Here is a 13,135-nt window from a genome sequence, read left to right as displayed (position 1 = left end):
TCTATAAGAAAACAGAAAAATACAGAGTTACTCAAATTCCTCCTCCAATTATTTAGTCAGATTTCTTTGATAAGGAACAGGAATTCATCTTTTTGCTACCCCACTATGTATCCCAATTTTGGGACTCCAAGTATCAATGGTTATCTAAATAGATTAGGGTTACTGTCAGGTTTGTGTTAGTTTTAGGGCTAAGGTTATAAGCTTGTGTTATGGTTAGAATTAGTTTGTGTCTAGTTTCTTTGATACTGTGCAGGAGTCAACCTTTACTTATCTTAACTATGACTGCTAAGTTTGACCCTTGAAGGTGCAAGTGTTCACTGTGAGCAAAAGTTTGTATTTTCAGGTTTCACTGCTTTTTGACATATATGGTATATGGAAATTAAGCTGGAAATTGAAATGTTTTTGTGCTTGCCACTTGAAATGTCACACACTCAATCTGGTATCCAAAAACATTGTCTTGATTCTTTCTTGTTGAAGTAGCCCTAAAGTGAAGCATGCAAAAACAACTTAATCAGACACACTCTGTGAAAAAACAGGAAAATACAAATTTATTGAAATACATAAACAAATTATTTAGTCAGATGAATTTGATACAGCACAGTATTCATATGTTTTCTGTTTCCACTATGCTCCACACATTTGGGGCTCCTATGTCAATGGTTCTCTATACAGTTTAGGAATAGGATTAGGGTTAATTGTTAGTTTTAGAGATAGGGTCAGAGATAGTGTTAGTGTTAGAGTTAGTTTGTGGCTAATTTCTTTGATACTTGGCAGGTCTCATCTTTTTCTTATCCTAACTATGCTCACCTAGTTTGGGCCTTCTACATGCAACTGTTTGTTATCATGAACAGTTTTTGTTTTCGGTTATCACTGCATTTTCACCTATATGGGTTAATGAATATGCAGCTGGAAATAAAAAAAAAAAAAAGATTTTAGCTTGCAGTTGAAACTTCACACAGTGAATCAGTTCTTCATGAGCATTGTCTTGTTTGTTTCTTGTAGAAGAGGTGCAAAGCTGAAGCTCACATATACAAGTTTATCCTAGAGTGTTCTATAAGAAAACAGGAAAATACACAGTTACTGAAATTCCTCCCTCAATTGTTTGGTCATATTTTTTTGATAGATGCAGGAATTCATCTGTTTCCAACACCCTAGATGCCCCAATTTGGGACTCCAAGTATCAATTTTTCTCTCAAAACTTTATGGTTAGTGTCAGGGTTTGTGGTATTTTAAGGGATAACGTGACAAACTTTAGAGTTACTTTTGGTCTTGTTTCTTTGATACTGGTCAGGATTTATCTTTTACCTAACCTATGTGTGCTCACCAAGTTTGGGCCATGTAGGTGCAATTGTTCGCTGTCAGGTACAGTTTGTAACTTAAAGTTTCATTGCATTATGACCTGTACAGGTGAATGAAAATTGAGCTGGAAATCAAACAGGGTTTGTGATTGCTGCTTGAAACTTCACACACTAAATCAGGTTTCAGAATGCATTGTCATGTCTTTTTCTTGTTGAAGTAGCCCTAAGCTGAAGCATAAAAAAATCACCTTAATCTGAGAACACTCTATGATAAAACTGGAAAATACACATTTACTGAAACACCTAACCAAAGTACTTAGTCAGATGTCTTAGATACTGCACAGCACTCATCTGTGTGCTGGCCCTGATATACAGCACATTTTTTGAACTCCTAGTATCAACGGTTCTTTAAACAGGTTAGGGGTAGTTTTAGGTTGAGGGTTAGGGTTAGTTCTATGCATAAAACTAGTGTTAGGTTTAGAGTTAGTTTGGGGCCAATTTCTTTGATACTGGGCACGATTCAAATGTAACCTTGCTTAACTATGCTTGCCAAGTTTGGGCCTTGTGTGTCCAACTGTTCGCTATTAGGAACAGGGTGTATTTTCAGGTATCACTGTATTATTACCAGTATGGGAGAATGGAAAAACAGCTGAAAATCAAACATGGTTTGTGCTAGCTGCATGAAACTTCACACACTCAATCAGTTCTCCATAATCATTTTCGGATTTGTTTCCTGTTGAAGACGCAAAAAGTTAAAGCACACAAAAACAAGTTTATCCTAGAGCACTCTATAAAAAAACAGGAAACTACCCAGTAACTGAAATTTCCCCCACTATTGCTTGTTCACATTTTTATTGATAGTTGCAGGAATTCATCTGTTTTCAACCTCCTGGTTGCCCCAGTATTGGACTAAAAGTATCAATGAATTCTTAAGGAAGGTATGTTTAGTATAAGGATTTTAGTTTATTTTAGACCGAGGGAGAGAAACTTGTGTTATGTTTAGAATTACTTTTTGTCTCATTTCTTTGACACTGGTCAGGATTCATCTTTTACCTAACCTAACTATGCTCGCCAAGTTTGGTCCACATAGGTGCAAGTGTTCCCTGTAAGGAACAGTTTGTATTTTCAGTTTTCACAACATTATGACCTTAACAGGTGAATGGAATTTGAGCTGGAAATCAAAAAGTGTTTGTGCTTGCTGCTTGAAGATACACACAGTAAATCAGGTCTTAGTATGCATTGAATTGTTTTTTTTTTCTTGTTGAAGTAACCCTAAGCTGAAGCACACAAAAACAACTTTTTCCATTAGCAATATGAAAAACAGGAAAATACCAATTTACTGAAATACCTAACCAAATTATTTAGTCAGTGCTCTTTGAGACAGCACAGGATTCATCTGTTTGTGGGCCGCACTGTGCTCCACACATTTGGGCTTCCTACATCAATGGTTCTCTATACAGTTTAGGTATAGGGTTAGGGTTAATTGTTAGGGTTAGTGATAGGGTTAGAGCTAGTTTTAGAGTTAGAGTTAGTTTTGGACTAATTTCTTTGATACTTGGCAGATCTCATTTTTATATTAGCCTAACTCTTTTTGTGTAGTTTGGGCCTTGTAGGTGCAACTGTTCACTTTCAGGAACAGTTTGTATTTTCAAGTTTTATTGCATTATGACCTATACAGGTGAATGGAAATTGAGCTGGAAATCGAACAGGTTTTGTGCATGCTGCTTGAGACATCACACACACAATCAGGTCTCAGAATGCATTGTCATGTGTGTTTCTTTTAAGGTAGCCCAAAATTGAATCATGTAAATATTACCTTAATCCAAGAAGACTCTTTGATAAAACAGGAAAATATCAATTTACTGAAATACCTAACCAAATTATTTAGTCAGATGTATTTGATACTGCACAGGATTCATCTGTTTGCTATTCCCACATATGCTCCACATGTTTTGGAATCCTACCATCTATGGTTCTCTAAACAGGTTAAGGATAGTTTTAAAATTAGGTTTAGGGTTAGTACTAGGGTTAGGACTAGTGTTAGGGTTAGAGTTAGTTTGGGTCCAATTTCTGTTATACTGAGCAGGATTCAAATTTATCCTAGCTTAACTATGCTTGCCAAGTTTGGGCCTTCCAGGTGCAACTGTTCACTGTCAGGAACAGTTTGCATTTTCAGGAATCACAACATTTTGACCTGCATTGGTAAGTGGAAATCCATCTAGAAATCAAACATAGTTTGTTCTAGCTGCTTGAAACTTCACACACTCTATCACTTCTCCACAATTATTTTCTTTTTTGTTTCTTGTAGAAAAAACCAAAAAGTTAAAGCACACAAAAAAAGTTTATCCTTGAGCAGTCTATAAGAAAACAGGGAACTACCCAGTTACTGAAATTCCTTTCCCAATTGTTTGGTCAGTTTGGTTTTTTTTTTTTTTGATAGGCTCAGGAATTCTTCCATTTTCAACTCTCTAGTCACTCCAATTTTGAACTTTAAGTATCAATGATTCTCTAAAGAGGTTAGGGTTAGTTTCAGGGTTTTAGTTAGTATTAGATCTAGGGTTAAAACTTGTGTTATGTTTAGAGTTACTTTTTGTCTTGATCTTTTAGTATTTGCCAGGATTCATCTTTATCCTATCCTAACTATGCTCGCCACGTTTGGGCCATCTAGGTGCTAGTGTTCTCTGTCAGGAACAGTTTGTATTTTCAGGTTTCACTTGCCTTATGACCTTAACGAGTAAATGGAATTAGACCTGGAATTCAAAAAGTGTTTGTGCTTGCTACTTGAAAAATACACAGAGTCAATTAGGTCTCAGAATGCATTGAATTGTGTGATGCTTGTAGATGAGGCCTAAAGCTGAAACAAACAAAAATAAATTAATTCAAGAGCACTCTAAGGAAAACAGAGAAACACCCATTTACTGATATTTCTTCCCCATTTTTTTTGGCCAGAATTTTTTGATAGGCACAGGAATCCATCTGTTTGCTATCTCTCTAGTCTACCCAATTTGGGACTCGCAGGATCAATGGTTGTCTAAACAGTTTAGGCTTAGTGTCAGGGTTTGTGTTAGTTTTAAGGCTAGGGTAAAAAATTTGTGTTATTATTAGAGTTAATTTTTGTCTAGTTTCTCTGATACAGGACAACATTCATCTTTAACCTATCCTAACAATGTTTGCCAAATTTGGGCCCTCTAGGTGCAGTGTTCGCTGTCAGGGACAATTGTATTTTTAGGTTTCAATTCATTATGACCTATTCAAGTGAATGGAAATTGAGCTGGAAATCGAACAGATTTTGTACTTGCTTCTTGAAACTTTAGACATTCAATAAGGTCTCAGAATGCATTGTCTTGTTACTTTCTTGTTGAAGTAGCCCAATGCTGAAGCATGCAAATACAACTTTTTTCGTTAGCACTCTATGAAAAAAAAAAACAGGAAAATACCAATTTACTGAAATACCTAACCAAATTATTTAGTCAGTTCTCTTTCAGACAGCACAGGATTCATATTTTTGTGGGCCCCACTATGCTCCACACATTTGGGACACCTACATCAATGGTTTTCTATACAATATAGAGATACGGTTAGTGTTACTTGTTAGGGTTAAGGATAGGGTTAGAGGTAGTGTAAGAGTTAGTTTGGGACTAATTTCTTTTATACTGGGCAGGTCTCATCTTTATCCTAGCCTCACTATGCTCACACAGTTTGGGCCTTCTAGGTGCAACTGTTTGCTGTAACGAACACTATGTATTTTCAGACATCACTGCATTTTCACATATATGGGTTAATGAATATCCAGCTGGAAATAAAACAAGGTTTCTGCTAGTGGTTAAAAATGCACACACTTAATCAGATCTCCATAAACACTGTCTGGTTTGTTTCTTGTAGAAGAGGCCAAAAGCTGAAGCACACATAAACAAGTTTATCTAAGCGCACTCTATAAGAAATCAAGGAAATACCCAACTATTGAAATTCCTTTCCCAATTGTTTGGTAATATTTCTTTGATAGGTGCAGAAATTCATCTGTTTCCAACACCCTCAGTGCCCCAATTAGGGACTTCAAGTATCATATTTTCTCTAAAAACATTAGGGATAGTGTCAGGGTTTGTGTTAGTTTTAGGGGTAGGGTGACAAACTTTTGTTATGTTTAGCATTACTTTTTGTCTAGTTTCTTTGATTCTGGTCAGGATTAATCTTTCACCTAACCTAACTATGCTCACCACGTTTGGGCCATCTAGGTGCAATTGTTCACTCTCAGGAACTGTTTGTATTTTCAGGTTTCACTGCATTAATCCTATATGGGTGATGGTAATCAACCTGGAAATTGAACAGTGTTTGTGTTTGCTGCTTCAAACTTCAAACACTCAATCAGGTCTCAGAATGCATTGTATTGATTTTTTCTTGTTGAAGTAGCTCTAAGCTGATGCATGCAAAAATAACATAGTATGAGAACACTCCATGATAAAACAGGAAAACACCCGTTTACTGGAATACTTTACCAAATTATTTTGTCAGATATCTTTGATAGTACAAAGGATGCATGTGTTTGCTGGCTCCACTCTGTTCCACAATTTTGAGAGTCCTAGGATGAACTGTTCTCTAAACAGTTTAGGGATAATTTCAGGTTAGAGATTAATGTTCAGGCTAGGGTTAAAGATAGTGTTAAATGTACAGTTAGTTTTGGGCCAATTTCTTTGATACTTGGCACTTTTCAACTTTTTCCTATCCAAACTATGCTTGCCATATTTGGGCCTTCTAGGTCCAACTGTTTGCTGTCAGGAATAGTTTGTATTTTCAAGTTTCACTGCCTTATGACCTCTACAGGTGAATGGAAATTTCACTGGAAATAGAATACAGTTTGTGCTAGCTTCTTGAAACTTCACACACTCAATCAGTCCTCCATATTTATTTTCTGTTTTTTTTTTCCTTGTAGAAGAAGCAAAAGGTTAATGCACATAAAAACAAGTTTATTGTAGAGGGGTCTATAATAAAATAATGGACTGCCCAGTTACTGAGAATTCTTCCCAAATTGGTTGGTCACATTTTTTTAATAGGCACAGGAATTAATCCATTTTCCACCCCTTGTCGCCCCAATTTTGGACTTTAAGTGTCAATGATTCTCTAAAGAGGTTAGGGTTAGTTTGAGGGTTTTAGTTAATTTTAGAGCTATGGTGAAAAACTTGTGTTATGTTTAGAGTTACTTTTTGTCTTGAGTCTTTTGTACTTGTCAGGATTCATCTTTTACCTATCGTAACTAGGCTCACCAAGTTTGGGACATCTAGGTGCAAGAGTTCCCTGTCAGGAACAGTGCATATTTTCAGGTTTCACTGCATTATGACCTTAACAGGTAAATGGAATTCGAGCTAGAAATAAAAAATTGTTTGTGATTGCTAATTGAAAATACACACAGTCAATCAGTTCTCAAAATGCATTGAATTGTGTGTTTCTTGTAGAAGAGGCCCAAAGCTGAAACACACAAAAACAAGTTTATCCAAGAGCACTTTAAAGAAAACAGAGAAATACCCAGTTACTGATATTACTTCTTCAATTGTTTTGGCCCGATTTTTTGATAGGCACAGGAATCCATCTGTTTGCTAGCCTTCTAGTCTACCCAATTTGGGAGCCCCAGGATCAATGGTTGTCTAAACATGTTAGGGTTAGTGTCAGGGTTTGTGTTAGTTTTAAAGCTAGCATGAAAACTTTGTGTCATGGTTCGAGTTATTTTTTGTCTAGTTTCTCTGATACTGGCCAACATTCATCTTTAACCTATCCTAACAATGCTTGCCAAATTTGGGCTTTCTACGTGCAAGTGTTTGCTTTCAAGGACAATTTGTATTTTCAGGTTTTACTGCATTATGACCTATTCAAGAGAATGGAAATCGAGCTGGAAACTGATAAGGTTTTATGTTTGATGCTTGAAATTTCACACACTCAATCAGGTCTGAGAATACATTGTCTTGTTTCTTTCTTGTTGAAGTAGCCCAGAGCTTAAATATGCAAAAACAAGTTAATCCAAAAACACTCTATGAAATAATGGAAAAATACCAATTAACTGAAATACTTAACCAAATTATTGTGACAGATATCTTTGAGACTTACAGGATTCATCTATGCTGGCCCCAATCTGCTACAATCTTTTTGGACTCCTAGGTTCAGTGGTTCTCTACACAGTTTAGTGATAGTGTTAGGTTTAGGGTTAGGGTTACTGCTAGGATTAGAACTAGTGTTAGGATTAGAGGTAGTTTTGGGCCAATTTCTTTTATACGGGGAAAGATTCAACTGTAACCTAGCTTAATTGTGTTCACCAAGTTTGTGCCTTCTAGATGCCTCTGTTTGCTCTCAGGAACAATTTGTATTTTCAGGTTTCATTGCATAATGACATATAAGGGTGATGGAAATCAAGCTGGAAATTTAACAGGGTTCATGTTTCCTTCTTGAAATTTCACACACTCAATTAGGTCTCAGAATGCATTGACTTTATTCTTTCTTGTTAAAGTAGCCCTAAGCTGAAGCATGCAATAATAACTTAAGCTGAGAATACTTTATGATAAAACAGGAAACCATCCATTTACTGAAATACCTAACCAAATTATTTTGTCAGATGTCTTGATACTGCACAGGATTTATCTGTTTGCTGGCTCCACTATGCTCCACACTTTTGGGCCTCTTAAGATCAACTGTTCTCTAAACACTTCAGGGATAATTTTAGGGTTAGGGTAAAAGTTAGGGCTAGGGTTATAGCTAGTGTTAGGTTTAGAGTTAATTTTTGTAAATAGCTTTGATACTGGGCAGGTTTCATCTTTTCCCTAGACTAAATATGCAACATTGGGGCCTTCTAGGGGCAACTGTACCCTTTCTAGAACAGTTTGTATTTTCAGGTATCACTGTATTTTGACTTATATGAGTAAATTGAAATCAACCTGGAAATCAAACAGGGTTTGTGCTAGTTGCTTGAAACTTTACACAATCAATCAGTTCTCCATGAAAATTGTCTGGTATCTTTCTTGTAGAAGAGGCCCAAAACTGAAGCACACAGTAACAAGTTTATCTAAGAACACTGTATAAAAAACACGGAAATACAAAGTTACTGAAATTCCTACCCAAATTTACTGTCATATTTCATTAATAAGATGCAAGAATTCATCTATTTGCTAGCCCACTAGGCTCCCCATGTTTGGAATTCCAATATCAATTTTACGCTAAACAGGTTAGGGTTAGTAATAGGGGTTTGTGTTAGTTTTAGGGCTAGGGATACAAGTTTGTTTTATGGTTACTGTTAGTTTTGTCTACTTTCTTGATACTAGGCGAGATTCATCTTTTACCTATTATAACTATGATCACCAAATTTTACACATCTATGTGCAAGTATTCGCTGTCATGAACAGCTTGGTTTTTCAGGTTTCACTGCATTTTGACCTATGTAGGTGAACGGAAATCAAGCTGGGAATCAAAAAGTGTTTCTTTTTTTTTTTTTCTTGAAAATACACAATCAGGTCTCAGAATGGATTGACTTGTTTCTTTCTTGTTCAAGTAGCCTTAAGCTGAAGCATGCAAAAACAATTTTTACCATGAGCAATCTATGAAAAACCAAGAAAATACCAATTTACTGAAATACCTAAACAAATTATTTAGACAGATATCTTTGAACAGCACAGGATTCATCTCTTTGCTGGCCCAACAAGGCTCCACACATTTGGAACTCCTATAACAATGATTCTCTATACAGTTTAGGGAGAGGATTAGGGTTAATTGTTTAGGTTAGGGCAAGGGTTAGAGCTTGTGTTAGTGTTGGAGTCAGTTTTGGGCTAATTTCTCTGATACTGGGAAAGTCTCATCTTTTTCCTAGCCTAACTATGCTCACCTAGTTTAGGCCTTCTAGGTGAAATTGTTTGCTGTCACGAACAGTTTGTATTTTCAGTTATCACTGCATTTTTACCTATATGGGTTAATGAATATCCAGCTGAAAATAAAATAGGGTTTTTGCTAGTGGTTGAAACTTCACACACTCTATAAGTTCTCCATAATCATTGTCTGGTTTGTTTCCTTTAGAAGAGGCCCAAAGCTAAAACACACATAAAAAAGTTTATCCAAGAGCACTCTATAAGAAAACAGGGAAATACTCCATTACTGAAATTCCACCCCCAATTGTTTGGTCATATTTCTTTGAGAGGTGCAGAAATTCATGTGTTTCCAACACCCTCAGTGGTGACCCAATTTGGGAACTCCAAGTATTAATTTTTCTCTAATAATGTTAGGGTTAGTGTCAGGGTTTGTGTTAGTTTCATTGCTAGGGTGACAAACTTTTGTTATTTTTAGTGTTACTTTTTGTCTAGTTTCTTTGACTCTGGTTAGGATTCATCTTTCATCTAACCTAACTATGGTCACCAAGTTTGGACCATCTAGGTGAAGTTCTTTGCTGTCAGCAATTGTTTGTGTTTTCAGATTTCACTGCATTAATCCTATATGAATGAAGGTAATCTACATAGAAATCTAACAGGGTTTGTGTTTGATGCTTGTGACTTCACACACACAATCAGGTCTCAGAATCTATTGTCTTGATTGTTTCTGCTGAAGTATCCATAAGCTGAAAAATAAAAAAAAAAAAAAACAGCTTGATCTAAGAACACTTTATGAAAAAGCAGGAAAATACCCTTTTAGTGAAATACCTTACTAAATTATTTAGTCAGATATCTTTGATAGTGAATAGAATGCATATGTTTTCTGGCCCCACTCTTTTCCACAATTTTGGAAGTCCTAGGATCCTGGGTTCTCTAAACACCTTAGGGATATCTTTTGAGTTAATGTTATGGTAAGGGCTAGGTTTAGAGCTAGTGTTAAGTTTAGAGTTAATTTTGGGCCAATTTCTTTGATACTTGCCAGTATTCAACATTGACTTAGCCAAACTATGCTTCCCAAGGTTTGGCCTTCTAAGTGCAACTCTTCGCTGTCAGGAACACTTTGTATTTTCAAGTTTCACTGCATTATGACTTATACAGGTGAATGGAAATTGAGCTGGAAATTGAGCGGGGTTTCTGCTTTCTACTTGAAACTTTACACACACACAATCAGTTCTCAGAATTCATTGTCATGTTTCTTTCTTGTTGAAGTAATCCTAAGCTGAAGCATGAAAATAGCACCTTAATCCATGAACACTCTATGATAAAACAGGAAAATACCCCTTTACTGAAATACCTACCCAAATTATTTAGTCAGATTTCTTGGATACTGCACAGGATTCATCTGTTTTCTGCTCGCACTATGCTCCACACGTTTTGGACTCCTAGGATCAATGGTTCTCTAAACAGGTTAGGGATAGTTTTAGGGTTAGGGTTAGGGTTAGTGCTAGAGTTTGAACTAGTGTTAGAGTTAGAGTTAGTTTTGGGCCTATTTCTGTGACACTGGACAGTATTCAACTTTAACGTAGCTTAACTATGCTTGCCAGGCTTGGGCCTTCTAGGTGCAACTGTTCGCTGTCAGGAACAGTTTGTATTTTCAGGTATCACTGCATTTTGACCTGTATGGGTGAATGGAAATTCATCTTGAAATCAAACATGGTTTTTGCTAGCTGCTTGAAACTTCACACACTCAATCAGTTCTTCATAATCATTTTATGGTTTGTTTCTTGTAAAAGAAGTGAAAAGTTAAAGCCAAAAAAACAAGTTTATCTATAAGAAAACAGGGAACTAACCAGTTACTGAAATTCCTCCCCCAATTTTTGGTCATATTTTTTGTTAATAGGCACAGGAATTCATCTGTTTTCAATCCCGTAGTTGCCCCAATTTTGTACTCCAACTATCAATGATTCTCTAAAGAGCTTAGGGTTAGTTTCAGGGTTTTAGTTAATTTTTAGAGCTACGGTGAAAAACTTTGGTTATGTTTAGAGTTACATTTTTTCTCGTTTCTTTTATACTTGTCAGGATTTTCAGGTTTCACTGCATTATTAATTTAATGGGTGAATGGAATTTGAGCTGGAAATTGAAAAGTGTTTGTGCTTGCTGCTTGAAAATACACACAGTCAATCTGTTCTCAGAATGCAATGAATTGTGTGTTATTTGAGAAGAGGCCCAAAGCTGAAATACACAAAAATAAGTTTATCCAAGAGAACTCTAAAGAAAACAGAGAAATACACAGTAACTTATATTTCTTCCCCAATTTTTTGGCCAGATTTTTTAGAAAGGCACAGGAATCCATCTGTTTGCTCACCCACTAGTCTCTCCAACTACGGACTCCCAGGATCAATGGTTGTCTAAACAGTTTAGGGTTAGTGTCAGGGTTTGTGTTAGTTTTAGGACTAGTGTGAAAATTTTGTGTTATGGTTAGAGTTAGTTTTTGTCTAGTTCCTCTGATAGTTGCCAACATTCATCTTTTACTTATCCTAACAATGTTCACCAAATTTGGGCTCTCTACATGCAAGTTTTCGCTTTCAGGGACAATTTGTATTTTCAGGTTTTACTGCATTATGACCTATTCAGGTGAATGGAAATTCAGCTGGAAATCAAACAGGTTTTGTGCTTGGTGCTTGAAACAACACACACTCAATAAGGTCTCAGTATGCATTTTTTTTTGTTTCTTTCTTTTTGAAGTAGCCCTAAGATGAAGCATGCAAAAACAACTTAATCCGAGGACACTCTATGAAAAAACAGGAAAATACCGACTTACTGAAATACCTAAGCAAATTATTTCGACAGTTGTCTTTGAGACTCACAGGATTTATCTGTTTGCTTGCCCCAATCTGCTCCAAACTTTTTGGACTCCTAGGATTAATTGTTCTTTAAAAAGGTTAGGGATAGGGTTAGGTATAGGGTTAAGTTTAGTGCTAGGATTCGAACTACTGTTAGAGTTAGGGTTAGTTTTAGCCAATTTTTGATACTGGTCAGTATTCAACTTTTACCTAGCTTAACTGTGCTCACAAAGTTTGTGCCTTCTAGGTGCAACTGTTTGCTGTGAGGAACAGTGTGTATTTTCAAGTATCACTGCATTTGGAACTGTATGGTTGAATGAAAATCCAGCTCAAAATCAAACCGGGTATGTACTAGGTGCTTGAAACTTCATACACTCAATCAGTTCTCCATGAGCATTGTCTTGTTTGTTTCTTGTAGAAGATGTCCAAAGCTGAAGCACACAAAAATAAATTTAGCCAAGAGCACTCTATAATAAAACAGGAAATTCCCAGTTTCTGAAATTTCTCCCCAAATTATTTGGACAGATTTCTTTGATAAAGCACAGGAATTCATCTGTTTGCTAGCTCACTAGGCTCCCCAAATTTGGGATAACTAGTATCAATAGTTCTCTAAACAGGTTAGTTTTAATGTCAGGGTTTGTATTAGTTTAAGGGCTATGATTAGAGTTAGTTAGTTTTTTGTCTAGTTTCTTTGATACTGGGAAAGATTTATCTTTTTTTATCTCCTAACAATGATTGTCAAGTTTGGGCCATCTTGGTGCATGTTTTAGCTGTCAGAAACAGTTTGTATTTACAGGTTTCACTGCATATTCACATATACAGGTGATAGAAATCGAGCTATAAATTGAACAGGGTTTGTGTTTGCTGCTTGAACTTCACACACTCAATCAGGTCTCAGAATACATTGTCTTGATTCTAGACCAAAGATGAAGCACAGAAAAAAAGTTTTATACAAGAGCACTCTATAAGAAAACAGGGAAATAAACAGTTACTGAAGTTTTTTTTCCTCAGTTTTTTGGTCAGATTTCTTTGATAAGGGGCAAGAAAGCATCTGTTCCATACCCCTAGGTTACCCAAGTTTGGGACTCCAAGTATCAATGGTTCTCTAAACAGGTTAGGGTTATTGTCAGGGTTTGTGTAATGTTTAGGGTTAAGATTACAA

This window comes from Callospermophilus lateralis, chromosome 8 (assembly GCF_048772815.1).
Source record: "Callospermophilus lateralis isolate mCalLat2 chromosome 8, mCalLat2.hap1, whole genome shotgun sequence".
Classification (NCBI taxonomy): Eukaryota; Metazoa; Chordata; class Mammalia; order Rodentia; family Sciuridae; genus Callospermophilus; species Callospermophilus lateralis.
Note: the sequence above shows the minus strand (reverse complement) of the source record.